Source organism: Colossoma macropomum, unplaced genomic scaffold (assembly GCF_904425465.1).
Source record: "Colossoma macropomum unplaced genomic scaffold, Colossoma_macropomum, whole genome shotgun sequence".
NCBI classification, from domain to species: Eukaryota; Metazoa; Chordata; class Actinopteri; order Characiformes; family Serrasalmidae; genus Colossoma; species Colossoma macropomum.
In genome coordinates this window covers 25,617,788-25,641,624 of record NW_023494809.1, presented here as the reverse complement: position 1 = coordinate 25,641,624, position 23,837 = coordinate 25,617,788, and positions in this window count along the sequence as shown.

Below are 23,837 nucleotides of genomic sequence, written 5' to 3'. Positions count from 1 at the left end.
CTAGGGATGGTGCTGAGACAGGGACTCTGCAGCTGAGCAAGCAGGGTGCTACTGAATGCTAAGCCATATTCTATTGTTGGAGAGCCAATCAGTGTAACACAACACCTTACAAACACACACATTGAAGCAGAAAGACAGAGCCAGTGGTACAAGACAATTCCGAAAAAGAGCATCCTGCAACTTTCCGGTGAGCATGGAAAGAAGCCTGGTGTCCCTAGTCATCCTGCTCAAGCGTGACAGCTGAAATAATGAGGCGTCGGTCCTGACCCATCCTGCACACTCCCTCTCCCTGTCCCGGGGCTGTTTGAGCAGAGAAGACAGCATCTTGCTTACCCTGGAGGCAACGTCTCCAGAGGAATCACATTCTTAGGGCAGAAACTGAGTTAAGGAATTGTCTAGAGAGGTATTTTTTTGCTCAGAGTGCAGACCTTTGTCTGTATTCACATTCCTCTATCTGTTTCCCTCCTGCTTGTGAAAGGCTTTCGCACATCAAAGGCCTACCACTGAGCCCCCTGGCCCTCGCCACCACCTAACAGGGCAGCCAAAACTCCCCTGCTGGTGTCTTGCTGCACCTATATGAATATTTAAGACAGGCCCCAGATTTGTTATATTGATTTTATCTTTCAGATTCTCAAACATTAGCTTCCCCATTGCTGGCCTGTTTTATTTCTTTATTTCTATGCTTATTTATTAATTTATTTTCAGGCCGAAGTAAATGTGAATTTGAGAAGTTGGGAACCTCCGGGCTTGCAGTGCATTGCAATGCAAATCGCCAGCAGATGTCCTGAATTATGTATGTAAAAATGCAAACGAGAAGCAGCCGGATTTTGCCCCAACATAAACATCTAACCAACAAGAATATATTTATCAAAAGAATGAAGCCAAATGTCCCAAGAGAGAAAGCCTAACGATGCAGCGGAGAGGTGGGTCGACATTACAATCACAGGTTACACCTTTTTATGAGCTTGTTTCATTTGGCTTTGCATGTCTTATGAAGGGCAAACTTCCTTTAGGATATGAATATGTTAATCAGGAGACAGAGGAAGTGCTGCATGAATACCAGCCTCAGACTGAGATGTGATGAGTTATTTACCGTCCGCTCCTCTAAGCCAGCCCATTCAGCATTCCTCATCCGTCTCCAAGGTGTGGCAAACATCAGTTCCAGTATTCTCACCAGATGGTGTTTACATAACCCCTGCTAATCGTAAAAGTCATTAAAAGTTTCTATTGGTTCCTGGTGATGTCCAATATTCAGTAATGGTATTTTGTGCTTTCCTGATGGGTTGATATCACAGTGTGAAGGATCCTAATAATTTCTTAATGAGAGCTAAGGGGGTCCGGCAGGAAACCACTGGTCTGATATGGTTGCCTTGAAGCAAATTCTGATCAGGAAGCAAACCCATCAGGTTTTAATCTTAATGATTTCGAAGGCCTTTTTTCAGCAGGGGTGGTACTTTTATGTAACTAGTTGCAGATTGCAAGTTGCATTAAATGTAATTTCTATGCAATTTGGCACTTACACAAAGCAATTAAAAAGCGGCAAAATTGCATGCAACCCATATTCCACTAGTTAGCAAGATTAGCAGCTATTGCTTTGCTCTGGCTAACTAAAATCTCCTTTTTTAAATTTGCACGATCATATCTTCATGTTTTTACCTCAATTTTCTTCCCAATTTCACCTCCTAGCTTCACACATCACACAAAGCTACCAAGCCAGGAGGATGAAGGCTAGCATGTGCTTCCTCTGAATCTCATGAAGCGCCACTACATCTCTTCAAACTGGCTCAAACACGATGTTTGGGCGCTTGCGTTGGCTAGCTTCCCCCAAACTGATGAGGGGAGGGGGGTGGGGCAGAGAGAGCGGGGCTAGAGATTATTTCACTTACATGGTCACCAAAGTGAAGAGTGCACAATTGTCAAGGTGTAATTAAAATTGTCAAACCATCTATCTAATAGTTGATAAATATTATATTTTCTATACAAAAATGATAAATGTTAAACACAGATGATAACTGAGAGAAGAGCTGGTTAGCATTAGCTTAGCTAGCATGACAACAGCTCTGCTTACCACAGGACATGGTTGATTCTGGCTAACTAAAGCTAACTGGCTAACTTGGATGGCATGGCCAGCTGTATCCAAGCAACTGAGACTTTTTTGCAAACCTCAAATAGATTAGAATCTCCCAAAGCAGCTCAAATGGGGCTCAAACTGGGCTAAAAACATCTAAGTTATATGTGGAAGAACACAAAGTTTCAGCTGCTGAATGAGGCGGTAAAGCTCTCTGTGGTAGCTTCACTTTTCCTAAATGTCACCGTTGTCCATTTTGTGAGAAGCATAGGACATCTTGTGCTCTGGCCATTTTGATGTGGTGCGAACAACTCAAATTTCCAGAATAAAAATCGGGTTGCATCTGGTGTGTATAGTTTTTATGTGTATCGTTTAGACGTCAAAGAGAAATTTTACACATCATAATTTTGAAATACCATCCTCAGTCTTAAATACCAGAACAATTTTTAAATACCAACCAACCCTACAAAAGAGAGGACATTAATGACCAAGCTATGCAGATGATGAGGCTAGTGAAGATGAACACTGGCACATACATACATCATACATCATCTAAACCGCTTATCCTTCTGGGTCACGGTGGGGTGCTGGAGTCTATCCCAGCTGTCATTGGGCAGAAGGCAGGATACACCCTGGACAGGTCGCTAGTCCATCGCAGGGCAGACAGACAGACATACATATACAATCACACACACATTCACACCTAGGGGCAATTCAGCACTGGCACATACAGTACTTATGTAAACATTAGCTGGCTAAATAGCTACTCATGCTTACAAGGTACCAGCAAATAAGCAACATTATACTAAGAGTTCTTCCTCTGTTTTATTTTCTCGACCATTATGTGTTGACTGAAATCAGTTCTCTGAGATTATATCGCTTGGCATATCACATGATGGGTTATCTGCATTTTGATTAGCTGTTTAATGAAACTGCTGTTTACCAAGTCAACTGCTGTGGAATAGCTTATTACTACACATGGACCAAAATGTCTTGTAGTGTTTTAACAACTGCTTCCTCAGCATCCACCGTACTACAAAGGTTTATCTGGCTGGCAGCACTGGCATTATAAACTACTGGAACAGACCCTTCTTACTGCACTTTATCATATTATTCAGCATAATATATAATATTCAAGCTAACTTCCGACACTGACCAGTAACTTCATGACACAAGGCCTCTCGCCTCTCGTGTCTCGTTCCTCCTGTGGCCTCATTTGCAGCCTAATCTCACTGTACAGTGACAGCCTAATTACTCGCCATCACCCTCCCTCCTTGTCTCTCGCCTCTCCTCCATCTTCTGGCCTTTCAGGAGACCCCAGATGTAACATGAGGGCGCAGCTGTCGTCTTCCGCAGGCTTTCGGTATGAACCCGCGGGCCGATTCTCGATTCAACTCATTTCTTTTTCATATTCTCCACTCGCAGAAGGTCATCTGATTAAGAGGATCCCACAGAAGGAGTGAGAGAGAAAATAAAGTGAATGTAATGTAATTGCGAAAATAATTAGGCCTACATTCCTTCCCATTTTTTCAGTTTGCCGTCCAGACCCCTTCATTTCCCTCCTTCCAACCCGGTCCTGATTTCAACATTTCAGTCTTCCTTCATCTCAAAATAATTAATTGCATTAATTTCTGTAGTTAATTGTGATTCATTACATTTGACTTATTCGCTCTAATTTGACCCTAAAAAAAATTTCCATCTAAAAATAAGTGATTTTTATATATGAGTGGACAAAATGAGTTTATCAGAATATCACAGCAATCGAGTGAGAGCAACAGCAGCTGCACGTTCCAACTCCTCCCCACTCATAGTCCTCTTGCTCTCATACTGCTATGTTACACCTTACGTAGCTTTCCACTTTACTAGTGCTTTTGTTAGTTTACTGTGTGCTGATATATCCATAGTTCTCCTGCGAGAACAGTCCTGCATCATCTGCTGGATGCATCTTCCAGTGCTAATGTTACTGATATTGTCATATCAGTGTGTGTTTTGCTTGTAAATGATACTCCAGACTAGATGTAGTTCGGTGATAAACAAATTCACTGCATTGCACTGAATAGATGTATATATGGATATTTGGAATTGTGTTGTGTTTTGTTCAAAACAGACTGTTTTTGAAGTTTAGTTTCCAAAGGACAATTTGTTTTCCATGATATGGGCCCTTTAAATTTAAGCCTGGTCCAGTCTCAGTGCAGGAGTGTGTGGACAGCGCTGACCTAAACGGAGGCTGTAATTACCCCAGATTCTGCAAACAAATGGAGGAGGAGGAGGAGCAGAAGCAGCAATTGAGTACAGCCCTATCAACAAAGATTATGCAGCAGTCATTCAATTAGTATAACTACAGATTCTCATTATCATGCGGTGAGTGTCAGAGTAAAGCCGGATTCACACCTACAACCCACATGAAGTCAGTTAGACAGTTAGAAACTTTACTCCAAATATAATCATTCAGACTCTGGACTCTTTAAGCCTTCTGAGCGTCTGTCGCTAAATTTCTCTTTTTCTCTGTCTGTCTGATCACTCTCTCTCTCTCTCTCTCACCCAGCTAAGCTAAGGTATAAACAGAAAGTAATTATAGTGCACAGAGTGCAGAGGATTGGCAGTTCCCATAAGTGCTGCTACTGCAGATGGGGGTCGAATGGGAAATTATTGTTGAGTGTTGAGATTGACAGTTTCCATCCTCAGACACAAAATTTACTACAGTTTAAGATGAGTAGCTGTAAATAAATACTTGTATACAGCGGAATCAGAAGTTCTGCGTATTTAATGAATGATTCGCAGCTCAAAAACCCTCAATCTGAAAGTAAATCCTAGACCACATCGTCCAAACTGAAAGCACAGCTACTTTCTAACAGAGCGTCTTTGTCGATTCTGGCCTCAAGGGTCTGTTCATTGGACTATAAATACAGTATAATAATTATTACAGTATGACAGATATTGCAGCACAGAATATTGCTAAATAGACTATAAGCACAAATGAAATATTAATATTGCACCTTCAGAAATGCACCTGGTGTAAACTGCACATAATATAGTAAATGAATATTGCACATGTGGATGACTGAACATTTGTATAATTGAATAGCAAGATAAATATTACTCATGTCAGATATGGCAAATATGAACAACCTGGATTATTTTATGTTTATCTAAGGTCTTTACTGCGCATAAATTAGCATTTAATCTGCTCAGTGATATTTCCAGCAATGCCTCTATTTGAATCCACAGCTCAGGAAGGAAAGGGCCCTTGGAAAGAAGCTGTTTCTGTTGGCGTGAATGGTTCTGTAACGCCCACCTGATGGAAGGAGGACAAACAGAACACTGTTGAGATGAGTTGGGCCCTTAATAATGCTGGCTACCTTCCTCAGGCAGAGCCATCTGTATGTGTCCTCTAAGTTTGGGGGTTGTGACTGTACATTAGGTTCGCTTATGTTGGTTGGAATGAAACACTAAAAATAAGAAGAATAATAAAAACAAAGAGGCATCACCTTTAGAAACACCAAGCCTGCGTGCCGCCAACAGACATGCACAGCCAGAGATGTTATAAAGGGGGACACCGGTCACTGGTTGGAAGATGAATGGGAAAGTTCGTAATGCTCAACAAGTCGTCGGCTTACAGAGAAAGGTACCACAAGTCGGTTCTAATTGCACTACTAATAGTATGAATGCATTTGAGTGACAAAGCAAAAGACTCAAGTATATTGGGAGCAACAGATTTGAAATAAACGAACACAAACTTGACCGGACATTCAGTGGGCATCACAAATTCACTCAAGCAGCTTATCTCATGATCTATAATATTGCTTATACTATTGTCACTGTCATAAAAAGGCATCCTATCCCTGAAAGATTAACTGTACAGGAGACTTTGAAACTTTAATGTATAGCCCCAATTCCAAAAGAAGTGCAAAATGTAAATAAAAAAAATTGCAATGATTTGCAAATCTCCTAGACCCAGATTTTATTCACAATAGTACACATCAGATGTTGAAAGTGAGACATTTTACCATTTCATGGAAAACATTAACTCTTAGAAAATGATGGCAGCAATGCATCTCAGAAAAGTTGGGATGCGACCGTGTCTACCACTGTGTAGCATCCCCTCTTCTTTTACCAACAGTCGGTAAACATCTGGGAAGTTGCTGCAGTTTTGGGAGAGGAATGTTGTCCCATTCTTGTCTGATGTAGGATTCTAGCTGCTCAACAGTTCTGGGGCTTCTTTGTTGGATTTTTCATTTCATGATGCGCCAAATGTTTTCTATTGTTGAAAGGTCTGGACTGCAGACAGGCCAGTTCAGCACCCGGACTTTTCTTCTGTAAAGCCACACTGTTGTGATGGACGCAGTATGTGGTTTAGCCTTCCCTGAAAGAGACGCGGTCTGGATGGAAGCATATGTTGCCAAAAGCTGTACATTTTGTACAGCATTAATGGTGCCTTAACAGATGTGCAAGACACCTATGCCATGTGCACTTATGCTCCCCCATACCATCATGGATACTGGCTTTCGAACTGTGTGCTAATAACAAGCTGGGAGGTCTTTACTCTGGAGGATGCAGTGTTGATTATTTCCAAAAAGAATTTTAAATTTTGATTCATGACCATAGGACACTTTTCCACTTTGCCTCGGTCCATTTTAAACGAGCTTGGGCCCACAGAAGTTGGCGGCATTTCTGGATCCTGTTTATATATGGTTTCTTTTTTGTATGATACAGCTTTAACTTGCATTTATGGATTGCAGGGTGAACTGTGTCCACAGACAATGATTTCTGGAAGTGTTCCTTAGCCCATGCAGTGATATCCATGCCTGTTTTTAATGCAGTGCCGTTTGAGGGCCCGACGATCACAAGCATCCAATATTGATCGTTGACCTTGTGAACAGGGATTTCTCCAGATTCTCTGAATCTTTTGATAATATTATGTACTGTAGATGGTGGGATATCCAAAATCTTCGCAATTTTACAATGAGGAACATTTTTCTGAAATTGTATCACAATTTTTAGACACAGCTTTTCGGCAGATTGGCGAACCTCTGCCCATCTTTGCTTCTGAGAGACTCTGCCTCTCTAAAATGCTCTTTTTATACCCAGTCATGTGAGTTAGTTTCAAATTGCTCCTCCAGCTGTTTTTTCATTGGTACCACTTACTTTTCCAGCCTTTTGTTGCCCCTGTCCCAACTTTTTTGAGATACGTTGCTGCTATCAAGTTCTAAATGAGTTAATATTTTTCATGAAATGGTAAAATGTCTCACTTTCAACATCTGATGTGTTCTATCTTCTATTATGAATAAAATATGGGTCTATGAGATTTGCAAATCATTGCATTCTGTTTTTATTTACATTTATTTACATTTTACACAGCATCCCAACTTTCTGGAATTGGGGTTGTACATTGTGATAAATTTATGCCAATTACTAGTGGACCAATTCTGTTCGTCCATTGATCATGAATTCTATACATAATGTAAAGAGCAGCTAGCATTTTCAGAGGTTACACTGAACTAACTGGTCATCTCCATAACTGACTTCCAGCAGGTCGACAACCGACAGCAGGTTCCACAACTGTCTAATGGGTAGAGTATATAAGTTAGACACTGCCTTTAGTGTCTTGGGGTGTCAATTAATGGTGGGTCTTTGCCCTTATATTGTATGTGTTGAGGTCATCTATCTGTAACAATGCATTTCTTGCACTCACTTATTAGCTCTCTAGGTGAAAATAGTTATGCTCACTAGTTGTGAAAGAATGCAGATGATTCACCCACAGTCTCCTGGAGGTGCTGTACCTGCTAAGCCCCAGTAGATAATTCAGCTTTACCAGAGCCATCCAGCAGAAACAAATTGCAGCAGCTGAACTGAGATGGAGGCTACAGTAATGCATATAGCAGCAGGTGTTCTGTGACTGGCTGCTCATTCCAAGAACTGCAGAACATACAGAACTACTAGGGGCTCCCACAACAGTCATGCAGTGGTGTGCAATAGCTTAAGCATAATGAAACCTAAAGAAACATTAGTGTTTTTCTTTGTTCCTTTATGCATTTCAGACACATTTCTTAACTTGATGAATCATTCAAATATGAGTCGTTGTGATGGCCTATCACAGCTCACTTTTGACTAAAGGCCAATTCACACTGAGTTGCACCGAGTCGATTTTTACGGACAGAAAAACACAAGTCAAGCTTTGAAAAGGAACACATTCATATTAATGCCTTCTTTCACCTCAAGTCCAAAACTGATTGACTGTCATGCTGCGTAAAATTATTAATCTGAGCTCAGCTCAGTTTTCCGGATGATGGTTGCATCATGGCAAAATCAGTCTTGTGGTAAAAAAGTTCAGCAGGTTTCTGCTTTATGCAAATGCTACCCGGCTGATATATTGTGTTTAGCCAATGGATGGAAGAGTGGACTAGTACACATCATGAATGGCAAACATCAAACTTTCTCAGAAGGTAATGAAGGGCAACAATGACATCCTCTTTTAAAAATCCAACACATTTTTACTTAACAATTACAGTATTTAGTTTTATTGTGATGTTGAGAGAGACGGAGAGGCAGGATGCAAATGCAAGTCCTTGGTTTCAATCAAATACACGACATAAAGGATACAAAACAAAGACAAAACAATACAGAACAAAATAAAGAAAACCAGAGACTGAGAGACATGAACTAGAAAACAAACAAAAGATAAATAAAACAGTTTGTGAGAATAAAACACCAAACCAACACAAAGCACACAAGCAGGGGTATAAATACAAATGGAACAGACTGGAAACACCTGAAACAAATGAGAGGGCGGGGCTACAGACAACAGACAGGTGAGGCAGATAATAAGAAGGCAGGACCAGAGAGGCGACAAAGACCAATTAACAACAAAAGCACATGGGTGAAATAAACAAAAGCACATGGAGAAAGAAAACAAAGGCTGGAACAGAGAAACATGAGGACAACACAAGATGGGATTTTACATTTATATATAACAGTTGTCAGAGAAGATTTCCATAAGAAAAAGAAACATGTAGACTTTTTTTTCAAGATATAAACTTAAATTTCTGATACACTTATATATAGTGGCACCATTTCATATATTTTTATCTAAATATATATGTGTGTAAAGAAAATATATTTGCATCCGTTTAAAAAAAGCATATATATACACATATTTTATATACATACATATATATATATATATATATGTTTTCAACAAATCTGTAAATATGACAAATTGACATTGTTATAAATATTTGAAATTTTAATGTTAAGTTGTAACATACATTGACATATATTGCACACATAATGTTTTGCCTTAATTTTCATTAATTTTCTTAAATCTTGGTGCCATTCGTTTGTAATCTACTCAATGTAATTAATAATATCTGATGATTTGTGTGTTTGTTGCTGAAAATGTCAGTCAGTCATAAAATCATGTTATCTTAATGCAACTTGAAGTCAGCATAATGACTGTTACACCACTACACTATATGGCCAGAAGTATGTGGACACCCCTTCTGTTGTTTCATTACAAACTGTTGCAAACTGCCTCTGGAAGCAACACCAGTGCAAGAACTGTGCATTAAGAGCTTCATGAAATGGGTCTCCATGGCTGAGCCACTGCACACAACCCTAAGGTCAGTATGCGCAATGCTAAGTGTCGGCTGGAGTAGTGTAAGGCACGTCACCAGTGGATACTGGAGCAGTGGATACATATTCTCTGGAGTGATGAATTACACTTCATCATCTGGCAGTCTGATGGACGAATCTGAGTTTAGCGGATGCTAACGTTACCTAAAAGCTACTAAGAACACTTTCGTGGACGGGGCAAGGAGCAGTCAGCAGGTTGTTAAGTAGACAAAAACTGTAGCCAAATAGAGGTGAGGGTTCCCATATAGTAAAAACTTTCTGCTGGATGTTTACATCAGCATAATGCGTCAGGCGGCACACACCCGAACAACAGTAACACACTGTGCAGGTAAATGACAGAGTCAAGCTTTAGGCTAGTACAGCGGGTTCTTTTAACGCAGCAAGGGTTCAGTCCCTCATTTTGGCGGCATTTGGCAGCAGGAAGTGCCCACTCCGCCGTCCGGAAATGGCACGTACTGCCATGTGCCACTTAGCAAATGGCACCTGCCATCAATAACTGGTAAAAAGTGGCACTTGCTGCTCATGTCGCTCGGTTAGTGGCACTTGCCAATGACACCTGGCACACTGAAACAACGCGTGCCACTCAAAACAGTTACGCACCAACAGCTCCTGTGAATGAAGCAGTGACTCTGACAGTGGTTACTCGGCTAGGCTAACTTGCAGCACATCATAGCTCCACCATCGGCCATCAGAACCTGGAAAAGTGACAGAGGAATGTCCAATCGCAGACTTTGAACAGATAGTGTCATATTGTTGGTTCACTAGCTGAGGACGATGCTAAGTGAAATGAGCTGCTCAAGCCAGGCTTTTGTTGTGACACAGGAAAACAGCTCATGTTACAGACGTACTCAAACTAATTACTGAATTAATTGTGATGTGTTATTAATGCTAAATCTAAATGCTGTAAAAAAAACATTTATTAGCATATTAAACAACACACAAAAATCATAGGCTTGTGATCTTGTTTTTATTCATTACTTTGTATTATTTACAGTGATCCCTCATCGGCATCTGCAACAGATAGCCAGTGGCACTTGCCGCTCATAAATGGCACTAACCAAACGCCAGTGGCTGCACCAGTTAAGGTGGAACGGGAAAATCCAAACAAGAAGCTGGCAAACGAGAAGCTGAATTCAGCCTCGTAAAAAGTCAAATGTTGAGAGACATTTTTCAAGAAACTCTTTCACTTTTGCGGATAAGTTTCCTGCCAGAGATGCGAGAAAAGCAGCTATAGGTGAGCTAAAGCTTAAAGCAGAAGTAAGTCTGCATTTTCATTTATATTATAATTTTTTAGTATATAGTACATTAGCACATACTGAGACATATTTACAGCCAAGATGGTAAAATGGACACGTGGCTTCCATACATACATACATACATACATCATCTAAACCGCTTATCCTTCTGGGTCGCGGTGGGGTGCCGGAGCCTATCCCAGCTGTCATTGGGCGGAAGGCAGGATACACCCTGGACAGGTCGCCAGTCCATCACAGGGCACGTGGCTTCCAAGGTGGTTTGATTTTTGTTGAAAGCACAAAATGACTTTTCTTAACATTTGGGTTGCGACCCCTGCTTTAGGTAATAAGGTAATGATTCATACTGGATTAAATCACAGATCTCATCAGTAATCACTCAAATTACAGAACGTCCTCATGTAATACTAATCCAACTCGAATAGGGCTTACCTTCTATAATTCACTGAACTCAGAGCTCCCTCAGTAATAGTCTCAATAATGCAATGCAATAATAAAACTGCGCCTCAATTTTTTTATTTTTTTGTGACCTGAAGACAAGGCTAACAGCTAATATGGAGCTTGATTTGACCCAGTTCATGACCAGACTACTGAAATCCACAACATCTGATGTAAAGTCTCCAATCTTGGCCAGTGTTGCATTTTTTTATTTTTTATTTTTTTTGCTATTTGCCATCATATTTGCCATTTGGCTGCACAGTGTGTTATTATTGTTCAGAAGTGTGGCACCTCTTGCATAATGTTGAGGCAAATGTCCACGCAGTGATGTTTTGATCTGGGCTATTTGGGAAAATTACACAGATCCTTTATCCCGTATGAACCGGCCAGTCAAATCACGTACAGATTACGTGACTGGACCTCCTTTGGTTAAACTAATCCAGCTCCAATAGGGATCTGTACTGCAATAATCATTTTCTGTCAGGCTATTAGCTGCTCTGTTTACTAACTGTTTACTCTGTCTGCTAACTACTGAGCTTCCTGCAGTCCTTGGCTTGGCCCTGTGCATTTTTAATTCCTCTCCATTCACTCTTCCCATGATTGCATCATTTTATCATTTTCATGGGAAGCTCTCTAGTGAAGAAGTGCAAGGAAGAATGTTGGTTTTCCCTTAATCTCAATGCTGGCTAGCTAGCCCTCTGCAGCTGCTCTTACTGCTGACATATTTAAACTAAACACTGGAGAAATGCAGTTCCCTTTGAGATTCTTTTGTTGTGATTATGCATTGTGCCCACATGAGGCTGACCATCTTAGAGGACAGCTCTAAAGGGCACTTGGTATGAGGCCCAGATGAAAGTTAAATCTGTCACGCTAGCTGCTTTTAAAGGCTCTGGCCCAGAGCAAACCCATCAGTCTCTCTGCCTTGTGTCGACTCTCTTAAAGCATGTCTCTCCGCAAATGTGCCTTTTATCAGCCTCTCCTCTGCCTAATAAACCAAGGCACCAAGTCAGTGTGAATCACTTCATTCCTTTGCTCACTCATCTGTCTGTCCTCTCACTTTGCCCTGGACTTCGAAAGTTCCAGCCAAAAAATTCTGAGGGTCTAACACGCTGGATGACCCACAATACAATATTATCATCATACTATGATAGGATTATATTGTGATTTTTTTAAGGATTTGTGATATCCTATACTTAACTACATCAATAGTATACTTATATATATATATATCAAATACTAATACATTTTTTATTCTGTTTTTAAGTAAACTGCACTTTTTTGTGTTTTTAGAAAAATACATTTTTAAACGTTATACTTAATTATGTGTGTGCTTAAATTTTTACTTTTTGTTTTTTTTTCATTTTTATTTATTTGTTAAATAGTATTTGAGCATATTTAGTGATGCTGAAATCTAATTTAAAATACATTTAAAATACATTTAAGCACATTTTATTTTACTCAATAGCATAGATGTATAATATATTTGGATTTATATCTGTGTGCATTTTATATCACAAAATATAGTTTGTGTTATTAAGGCTTGTAATTGCCTATTTCCGCTATTAAAACTGCCGGTCTGGTTGAGTGGCACCTGACTTTTCAGACTAATTTCAAATTAAACAGGCATCTACATTGTCCTTGAACTTGTGTTTATACTTATATTTTTTCAAATAAATAAAAATGATTATAACAATTAAACATTTTCATAGTTCTCCTGAGGTCATACCACCTGACATGATAAACTGAACTGTTCTAACCATGACTTAAAAATCTCATTTTTTTACCAAATTTGTGAAAGGGCTACTGACCTTTTTCAAAAAAGCATGTCAAAACAAAAATCTTTTGTTTCCGGTTGTGCTGCCTGACATTTGAGTTAAGCACTTTTAAAGTTGCCTTATTTTGCAACATGGTTTTATTTTAAAGTTTTCAAATATAAAACCATGCCAAACTATTTAATTTAGAATTTTATATAACTAAATTACCTTTCTGATAGTTTACTTAATCAACATATATGATTGGGTGATTGCACAACCTGATATTTTTAGACTTTTAGATGCAAAAAGAAACTAAAATTAATTTTATATAGATGCAATCAAAATTGATCCGCATTAAAGAGGTGTTAATAATTTTATATGTATTTATTAAATTTCTTTGGGGGGGTAATGGACTTGGACACCAAAAAAATGCATGTCATATCAATTTATGTTAATGTTATATGTTGTTTTTGTACAGGCAAAACACACTAACTGCAAAGAAAAATAGTTGAATTTTTTTTTCCTGAGTGCCTAAGACTTTTGCACAGTGCTGTATATTTCAAGGTGCACACTAGAGAAGCTTGTTTGATAGCAGTTCCATTTAGAATTGCAGACTGGACCTCTGGGCCTGAACTCCTGAGCTTATGATTCGCTAGCAGTACGTGTTTGTTTTCATAATATGAGCCGCCTTATCACACAATCCAGTCGCTGCTAACAGACTTACGAATAAATAAGGGAAAAGTCTACAGAAAGTGAGACGCTCCTTCTCTGCCATAATACCAGATAGCAGAACACTGTTCAGGCCAGGACAATGATAAAGAAAGGTCTGAGATAAGGAAATAAATCTCTAAACACAACGGAGAAAGAAGGTGTTTTATCTTAGTTAATTTTGTACTGCTGTGTCTGGGTTTGCACTCTGTAGACTCTCTTTCTAGCAACACACACAGAGCAGGAAAGGAGAGTTTAACGACACAATCTCCTGAATGTACAAATTAATATACAACCCCATTCCAAAGACGTTGGGACGCTGTTCAGAATGTAAAGAAAAAATAGAATGCAATGATGTGCAAATCATGTAAACCATATTTTTAAAGGAATATACTACAAAGACAACAAATCAAATGTTGAAACTGAGAAATTTAAATTGTTTTTGAAGAATATTTTGAATTTGATGCCAATGACGTTCCAAAAAAATTGGGACGGGGGCATGTTTACCACTGTGTTTCATCACCTCTTCTTTTAACAACACTCTGTAAGCGTTTGGGAACTGCTGTAGTATTGAAGGTGAAATGTTTCCCATTCTTGTTTGATATAGGATTTCAGCTGCTCAACAGTTCGGGGTCTCCTTTGTTGTATTTTTCATTTCATAATGTGCCAAATGTTTTCAGGGGGTGACAGGTCTGGACTGCAGACAGGCCAGTTTAGCACCCAGGCTCTTTTAATATGGAGCAATGCTGTTGTAGTACATGCAGAATGTGGTTTTACATTGTCTTGCTGAAATAATCAAGCTGAAAAAGACGTCGTCTGGGTGGCAGCATATGTTGCCAAAACATGTATATATCATTCAGCATTAATGGGGCCTTCACAGCTGTACACCTCACCCACACCATGTTACCTAATGCCCCCCTATATCATCATGAATACTGGCTTTTGAACTGTGCACTGATAAAAAGCTGAATGGTCTTTGGTCCAGACAACACAGTGTCCATAATTTCAATAAAAAATTTCAAATTTTGATTCTTTGGACCACAGGGCACTTTTCCACTTCACCTCAGTCCATTTCAAATGAGCTCAGGCCCAGAGAAGGTGGCAGCATTTCTGGATCCTGTTTATATTTGTTTTTTTCTTTGCATTTTAGAGTTTTAACTTGCATTTGTGGATGCAGCGACAAACTGTTTTCACAAACAGTGGTTTTCAAGTGTCCCTGAGCCCATGCAGTGATTTCCACTACAGAATCATGTCTGTTTTTTAGTGCAGTGCTGCCTGAGGGCCCAAAGATCGTGGCCAGCAAAGACTGTTTTTTGGCCTTGTCCCTTGTGTACAGAGATTTCTCCAGATTCTCTGAATCTTTTAATGACATAATGTACTGTAGATGATGAAAAGCAAAAGTTCTTTGCTATTTTATGTTGAGAAATGTTATTCTTGAATTGTTGCACTATTTGGTCGTGCAGTCTTGTCATTTGCATAAAAAACTTCTACATGGGCCTAAAAGAAGTATTTAATGTGTTGTCATGTTATGTAATATTCCGCAGTGCAGATTGAATCCCTTAGTCCCATCGGTTTGACAGAATTCACAATTTTGTGAATTTTCTCACTGCAATTCCCATTATGCATTACTCAAATTCGTCAGAGGGCCACTGGAAATCCCCATGATTCAGATAAAGAAATCCTAACTGCTAGCATTGCCACTGATGTAGAGGCTAAATAATACAGACGTGATAATGTTAGCTATTCAGCTTCCGTTTTATCAAAAAAAAGAAAAAGAAATTAAACAAACAATCCAGCTTCAAGTACCTGCCCAAAAACGCTTGTAGTTTTCTCTCCTACCTTCAAGATACATCATCAGAATGGGTATTAATTGTCTATAAACCACTATTTTTCATTCTCAGGACTACTGTGGCACCACTGTAGGAGGCAAATAGGCATGTTTATACCAGATAGAGTATTTTTCTTTTTGGCCAGAGTGTCCCTTTAACCAACACTAGAGATTTTATTGTGGATTGTGCCATTGAGTAAGGCACTTCGATTTGCTCCAGCAGTCCTGCATTATGGCATCTCTCTGCAGAAGCACTGGTTTTATACCCTGAATAAATCAGGGCAAAAAAGTATGAGCTGTGTGTAAATTGATCTGCTGGTTTTGCACAGTATAGTCATGCATAAATCATATTACATCCACACAGTTATTGCCAAAAGAAAATAAACTAAGTTGTGTTGATGTGCACAATATGTCCAAATATATTCAGACACTCCTTATAAATCTCTTTAGAATGGGACACTCTGGCGCACATGATGAGGTGTAAAGACCCCAGCATTGGGCTGTGGGGCACCGAAACTGCACTCTCTGAAGTGATGGAGCTCCATCCAGCACCTTTGGGATGAGTTGGAGTGCCCAGAACTGATCATCCAACATCAGTACCTGACCTCATTAATGCTCTCGTGGCTGAATGCAATCAAATCCTCGCAGCAATGGATGTTGCTGCAGCAAAGATGGAAGAAACTTGGATGAGCAGGTCTCTACAAACTTTTGGACACACAGTATTTTATTTTCATCTGGAAATGATACACATCCCATATTAAAATTGAACAGCCTTTGTTCAGCGGAAAAAATGCTGTAATGCAACCAAAATATAAATTCACATCCCGCAATGCTTAATGTGTTTGCATTATGAATGACAGAATGGTGGGCAATGACCCTTCAGTCTGTGTGTGGGGGGAACGTTTCACAGATCAGCAGCTTTCGATCACACCTTTACGCTCCAGCTGTTCAGAAACTCCGGGCCAACAAGTGCACTCAGCAGCTGACCTGAACTCCCTACCTGACCGCACTCTGACTCGCATGCATCCCACATCAGGTAACAACCTCTGTCTCATCTCATCATGCGTTTGAATGAAAACCTGCAATGGAACAAGCACTGTGAGAGTGGTGAGGGGCTGCAATTACACAACGCATGCTGTTTATGTGCACTGAAAAAAAATGCTTTATGTTTACGTGATTCAAATGTGTACATCATTTCAACAACAAATAAAATATCACAATTATTGACAAATGTAAGTAAACTGACAAACAATATTGTGTTGTTGTAATATAGTTTTTTCCTGTTGAAACAGACTTATTTATTTGGATCAAGTAAACTTTTTTTGGTTTAGTGCTGCTGTGGTCACAAGTAGACACTTTATAAGGCAAGAAAGAAACTGTTCATTTTAAGCTACACTCTGTAAGATCAGGGGGTTGGGTTGTGCTTCCAACCCCTTCCCGAGGTGGATGAATCTGACATTTGCGAGAGAATTCAAAGAAAACCCAGTCAAAACATGATGAAAAGCGTGTCTTCTGAGGATGAGAGTGAATGATCTACTATCGTCATCATATCGTCATCAGTATAACGTGGGCCTATGCAATATTTAAATATAATTAACACAATATTTTCTAGTGAAAAAAATCATGATTATCAATAATATCGCCCCTCCTCCACAGCAGGTTTGACCTACTTTCTATCCTATTTTAGTCTCTCTGCTTTTTTAATGTTGACTGTTTTAATGAAAATCTTTAATAACACTCACATGTTAAATAATATGATACTAAGTAGCCCAACATCTTTTAAGAGCTATTATAAATGTTACCGCAAACATGTGTGTTCCTGAGCTTCTTCTGCCGCAGATTTGCGGTGACTTGCATGCTAATAACACTCCCTGCTGGAGAAACTTCAGACTGCAAGTGTTTTCCAAAGCTATGGCCACACACTTTCCGCATGAAAAACAGGGCGTTTTCTGTCATTACAGCGGCATTTTCATAATTAAGCTAACCACCGGGACACCTAATCTGTACAGAAAACACTGCACACTGGCCGTAGATGAGGATCAGAGGAACTTTCTCTCCAGGTTAGAGTTAAATTAGCTGCTCTACGCAAACTTTCAGTCATTTTAGCTCATTTTTTACTGGAGCCAGTCACTTTGAGGTGAGCTGAACTTCCAAAGCATGTCAACTTCATTTTCAATTCAATTCATGTCAAGTAAATTATGGGAAAATCCATGCAGTAAAGCTAGCGCTGCAGTGCATAGCAGAAGGAAATAACATAGGCCGTTTCTTAACAAACTCCTCTCTCTCTGATGTGCAAGCCCCCATTCTTCTTAATAGGACTCCATTTTCCCAACATATTTTTCAAGCTGTTTAATGGTAAATTAGTCTTCTCTAAGTCTCTTTCAGTTCTTTCACCAAAACGGTGAAATGCAACTCTGCAACTCAGTATTAGGTTTGGTCTATTGTACTACAGCCTTCGCCTTGCTGTCATGCATGCGCACTCCCTTCCGATCAAGAACATATCCCAGAAAAGAAACCGGTTCTCAGTGAAATTCAGATTTTTCTGCTTTGACATACAAATTATGTTGCAAGAACCTTTGGAGGACCTGTTTGACATGCTCTCAATGTTCTTCTGGAGACTGAATACACCAAGATGTCATCAATGTAAACAATGACCCATCGATCTAGCATGTCTCTAAGAACCTCATTGATTAATGCTTGGAACACTGAAGGGGCATTTGCAAGGCCGTATGGCATTACTGTGTATTCATAGGCATGACCATCCGGACATTCTACAGATGTGGCTCTCAGTGGAAGATTTATACAGGTTTAAAATACTCTCCCCATTTATTAATTTCACAGTCTTTCCACAAAATACAAGGTTGATGTTGTTTTGGCAATGGAAACCCCAAAATGAGAGCATGCTTAAGTGAGTCAATCACAAAGACAGATATGTGTTCCTCATGAAGTAGCCCAACACTCGTAACCACTTCCGTAGTAGACAGTAATGCTGTGTCACTCCAACCGCTCCCTGCTGCAACTGTTCTGAATTCTAAGGCGTATTCAGCAGCAGATTTCCTGTTTCATTTTACACAGCTGATTACCAACTTCATGCCCTGCCTTGGGATGATCAAACAGCTTTAGGTTTAGAGGGTATAGAACTGAGTTTCTTATTAAGTTTCTTGTCTCACAAAGGAATTGATCTGGGTGGTGATCTATAAACAGATATAAACAGAATCTATAAACAGGCTACACTGCATTAAAAACTCTTAAATTGATCCAAAGAACCATCGTACTTCTCAGGCATGGCTATGTTTACAGGAGTTGACATCACCTCTGCAACAGGGGTAGCAGGATTTTCTCTAGCACAGGGGTATTTAATTAAAATTCAGTAAAGTCCAGTTAGAGATTTCCTCAAGCAAAGGTCCAGAACATCATAATGTCTAACTTGGATCATGATTCAGTGCCATATACTGTTTACTGAAGTAGCCTAGTAGTTATGTCAACATCTTATACAGTCAACAACTGAATGCCAAATCAAATAAAGTACAATTCAGTAATAGTTCAACAACATTTATTGTCAGTTTCTCTTTTTAGAGCCGCCATGTGAAATTACCTCCCTCTGACTCACTTTCTTCTCCGATGCTGTTTCTTGCCTCGTCCCTCTGCTGTGTGTGAATCACTCACTTGAGTCTCTGTGCTCATCGTAATGCACAGATCTGATTGGCTGAGTAGCGTCACGTGTGATATTTTCAACGCATGCGATTAGTCTGTGAGTCTCCCGGGCTGCTAAAGCTACCGTAAAGGCTTGACTTGGACCGTGGTCTGTCTATTAGTGACCTCTGCTTTAGCAGATTGATTATGGTGTTCTGGAAGTGAAGGCACCACAAACAGCAACACTTCCTGCATGACTCGGATTGTGTCATTCATTCTCTGTTCATGGTGGGCCATTCTTTCCTCCAAACCTGCTGATTGTAAAGGTGAAGTCTTCTGTAATGATTAACTCCCCAGATGGTAGTTAGGTTTGGTGACCTATTACAAATATTGTAAACCAAAACAGGCAAGGTCAAAACCATCATATAGAAGCAGGCAAACGGTCAGAACTGGAGTAGAAACAAGAATACACTGCTTCTGATAAGCTGTTGTTGGGCTGAAGGGCTGAAATCAGTGACTTCTCACATGTGCTGTCTGTCAATAAAACGTGAGTGTGATCAAAATGTTTTTAAGACAAAATAGCCTCCGCTCTAAACTCAGAGCTCAGCAGTGCTGGCAAGCTGCACTTAAGAGAAGCCTAGAGATGTCAAAGCCCTACCGCTGCGGTCATTAGTGGTCAGGCCAGCAGTGTGCTGTGTTTTGTGCAGAGTAGAGGTATTTTTGTAACAGCTAAGCAGCTCTACACTTCTAAAAAAGACAGTTCGTCAAGAAAATTCTTCAAGAAAATGGTTATATATAGAACCATGAACACTGAATGGATTAAAAAATTTGTCTTAGGCCAAAATCTTGTCTCAAAACTATCATACAACAATGTTTCAAGCATCAGGCAACGCATTTATTATCATTTAGTGTAATAGCTTTCTGTGAGGGAGCTTTTAGAGGTGGACGTCTGGTTCCTATCACCATAACTGTGAACAGTTCTGACTCTGTGAGTTTCTCTAGATTGAATGACACATGAATAACGTGTTGTTTGCATCTTAACAATATAATTATGCAGAAATTTTGAAAATGTAACCTCTTAAAGTGCCACCAGGACCAGACTTCCACTGTTTCCTCCTACAACTTTAGACAACAACAACATTTGCATTGCTTTCCATGTAATTGCTGAAAAATATGGCTTCGGATTTAATAAGCCTGGAAATGTAAGGAATTCAAACTTTTCAATGAGCCTTTATGCCTGGTGAGCTGGCAAAATGTCTCACAATGCAAAATGCATTTGATTATGTTTGCTAAAGCAAAGCTAGCAGTGACAAGAAGTCTGGTTGAAAAATGCTCCAATGACCAGCTTCTGACAGACATGTGTACCTGCCACTTCATTAGAAACCCCTTCCTTGTAGGTAAACCTTGCTGGTGTAAGACAGTAGCTCATTTTTTGATGCACACTTTGTTATACCAAACATACCATGACCACCATGTTACTGCTGTGCTGAGAATGTGGTCAGAAACTGACCAGTGATGAATGATGGGGTGATAAACTGTGCAGGGATAGATGGACAGTCAGTCATTGTACACCTGTATAATTCACCTATGATGCTGGTGGGCCCTATAAAATGAGGTGAAAGTACAAGGTGGACATTAGATTAATCATCCTCACTTGTGAGGACAGACTGAGGCAGAGCTTTTCCAAAGCAGAGTTTTTGTTTGAGTGTCCCTGGGGCCCCAGGGGCCATTGACAGTGCACATGCAGTCCCGCTGAAGACTGGGGGAATTAATGAGGGCAAACGAGATTATGCATACAGAGAGAGAGAGAGCGAGAAGCAGCAGGAGTCGTGGCCCTGTAAGCACACGGCCGCTCGCCTCCGCGCCCGCATGCAGACAAACGACGTCCTTGAGATACGCTCGTCAGTCAGCACAGCGCTCCACTGCTTCCTCCTGCCCGCTTCCATCCCGCATGAATAAATCATCACCCCGGCCAGGAGCGCGCATCCGCTGACTTTAAATGACTGGACTGGAGTGCTGCTTGACGGGTGCCATCGCTTTCCCACCAGCCCCCTCCCCAACCCCACCAGGACAAAAAACACCTCCTCTCTGTATAAAAGCTGGTTTCACTCTTTTATTTTCATCGACCCACAGTTCGTTTCTGGTTGTAGCGAAAACATCACGCCTGGCTGAGCCGCTCAGGAGTCATCCTGTGTTTCTCTGAAGCTCCTCGCTGTGTCTGATTTGCAGAAAATCAGAAGGTTTCACTCCAGTGAGGCCTCATATACTCTCAGATATGAAGCCTTGGACGTGTTGTTCTAGGAAAAGCCTTTTATTGGTATCGAATCTTCACATTATGTGGAGGTTCTTTAAACTATTTACAAAAATGGCTCTTCAAAGCCGAAGCAGAGCAACGCAACAAACCCAAACATGAGGTCCTGCTGTTCTAGAATGTTGTTTCCATTCACACTGTTCCTGGATGATCCTTCCTTTTCACAGTTCTAGTATGTTCTCTACCATTTACACTGTCGTAATTTTCTCCTCCATTCACAACATTCCAGAAAATTGTCTCTCAAATAACACTGTTCTAAAATGTTCTTCCACTTTTACACTGTTCTAGAATGTATCCCCTATTTTAAAGAGTTGTAGAATAATCTCCCCATTTACACTCCATTCACACATTCTAGAATGTTCTCATTATTCACTTTTCTATAATGTTCTTCACCCATTCACATTGCTTCAAAATGTTCTCCTCCTTTCACTTATGTAGAATGCTTTCACCCATTCACATTGCTCAAGAATATCCTTTCTAGAAAGTTCTCCCCAGTTACAATGTCCTAAATGTTCTTTCCTGCTCACACTGTTCTAGAATGTTCTTTATTCGCTTCTTGTTTGGATTATCAGTGCTTTTTCTATGCATTCTGAAACAACTGCCAACATTAGGATGGTGGTGTTTGTTGGTGGGTCAGTCACTCTAGCATTTTAAGAACTACTCATTCATCAAATGTGGTTTCTCTAGAGTCGGCAACTCAAATGTTAAGAAGAGCCACTTGGTCCTTTTAACGAAAATCAAACCACCTTGAGAGCCACAACATTTATGTTCATTTTACCATCTTTGGTGTAAATATGTCTCAGTATGTGCTGATGTTCCAGTATAGACTAATAATATAAACGAAAACGCAGACTTTGCTCTGCTTTAAGCTTTAGCTCAGCTGTAGCTGCTTTTCTCACATCTCCGGCAGGAAACGTTTTTTAAATGAACTGCTCTACTTTCAGAAATGTCTCTCAACTTTTGTTTTTTCATGAGGCTGAAGTCAGCTTGTCATTCACCAGCTTCTAGTTTGAAATTTCCTGTTCCACCTTAAATGGTGCCTGAGGCGTCCAAATGTAACTGCTGCACAATTTAAGGTGGAACGGGAAAATGCGAATGAGAAGCTGACTTGATTAAAGGTATCAGAAAACCAGCTGGAGTGATTATAAATGCAAATAAGTCCATTCATCTCCAAATGATCAATGCTAGTCTCAAATCTTCAGTGTTTAAGGCCATTTTTTCCTAAAACTGTTAGAACGATCTTTCGTTATGCAATTCGTCTGTTATTTCATTTCTCAACATTGCCTTTCATCACTTGCTTCAGTCCACTGCTACTCTTGTAATCCCACTGCTGTCTCATGAACTAAGCAAATATTTCATGATAACCTAATAACAAAATCTTACAAATTTGGCAAATTTGACTGTAAAGTGAATACCTATCCTGAAGTTTCATCATCTCTCAAAGGTTTGGTAATGCAAAGATGGATAACTGGCTCATCACATTGATTTCTCAGTCTACTCAGGCTTTAGCAGAGCTCAGTAACACTGAGATTAATAACTGATCATCACATTGATTTATCAGTCTACTCGGGCTTTAGCAGAGCTCAGTAACACTGAGATTAATAACTGATCATATTGATTTATCAGTCTACTCAGGCTTTAGCAGAGCTCAGTAACACTGAGATTAATAACTGATCATCACATTGATTTATCAGTCTACTCAGGCTTTAGCAGAGCTCAGTAACACTGAGATTAATAACTGATCATCACATATCTGTCAGTCTTTAAAGTGGGGAAATGCAGGGGTGCGTTGTTTTTCCCATGCTTTTCTCACTATGGCTGAAAACTAGGGGTCCCAATATTGATAATGGAAGGTTGGAATCCTGCACATTTTGGTAATTTCTCTCCTCAAACAAAACAATCAACATTGATTATTTCTCATTCATATTCATTAAAACGAATAGATAAATTCTGTTAAAAATGCAGATTCTAAACTTCTAATCCATAACAAAAAGTTTTGCTCTGCATAAAAGAGGAGATATTTTGTGGAAACAAAAAACATCCTTTACATTTTAGTCAGAATGTTTGAATAGTATAGCAAAATGAAAGCAATAACTCCTGACTTCTAAATGTTATTAAGAAGCTGCTATAAACCCAATAGGAAAGTTATATAGTTATGAGGGTGAGGAACTGAAGTGTGGGCCGCATACAGGCCGTTAGATTTTAAGGGGTC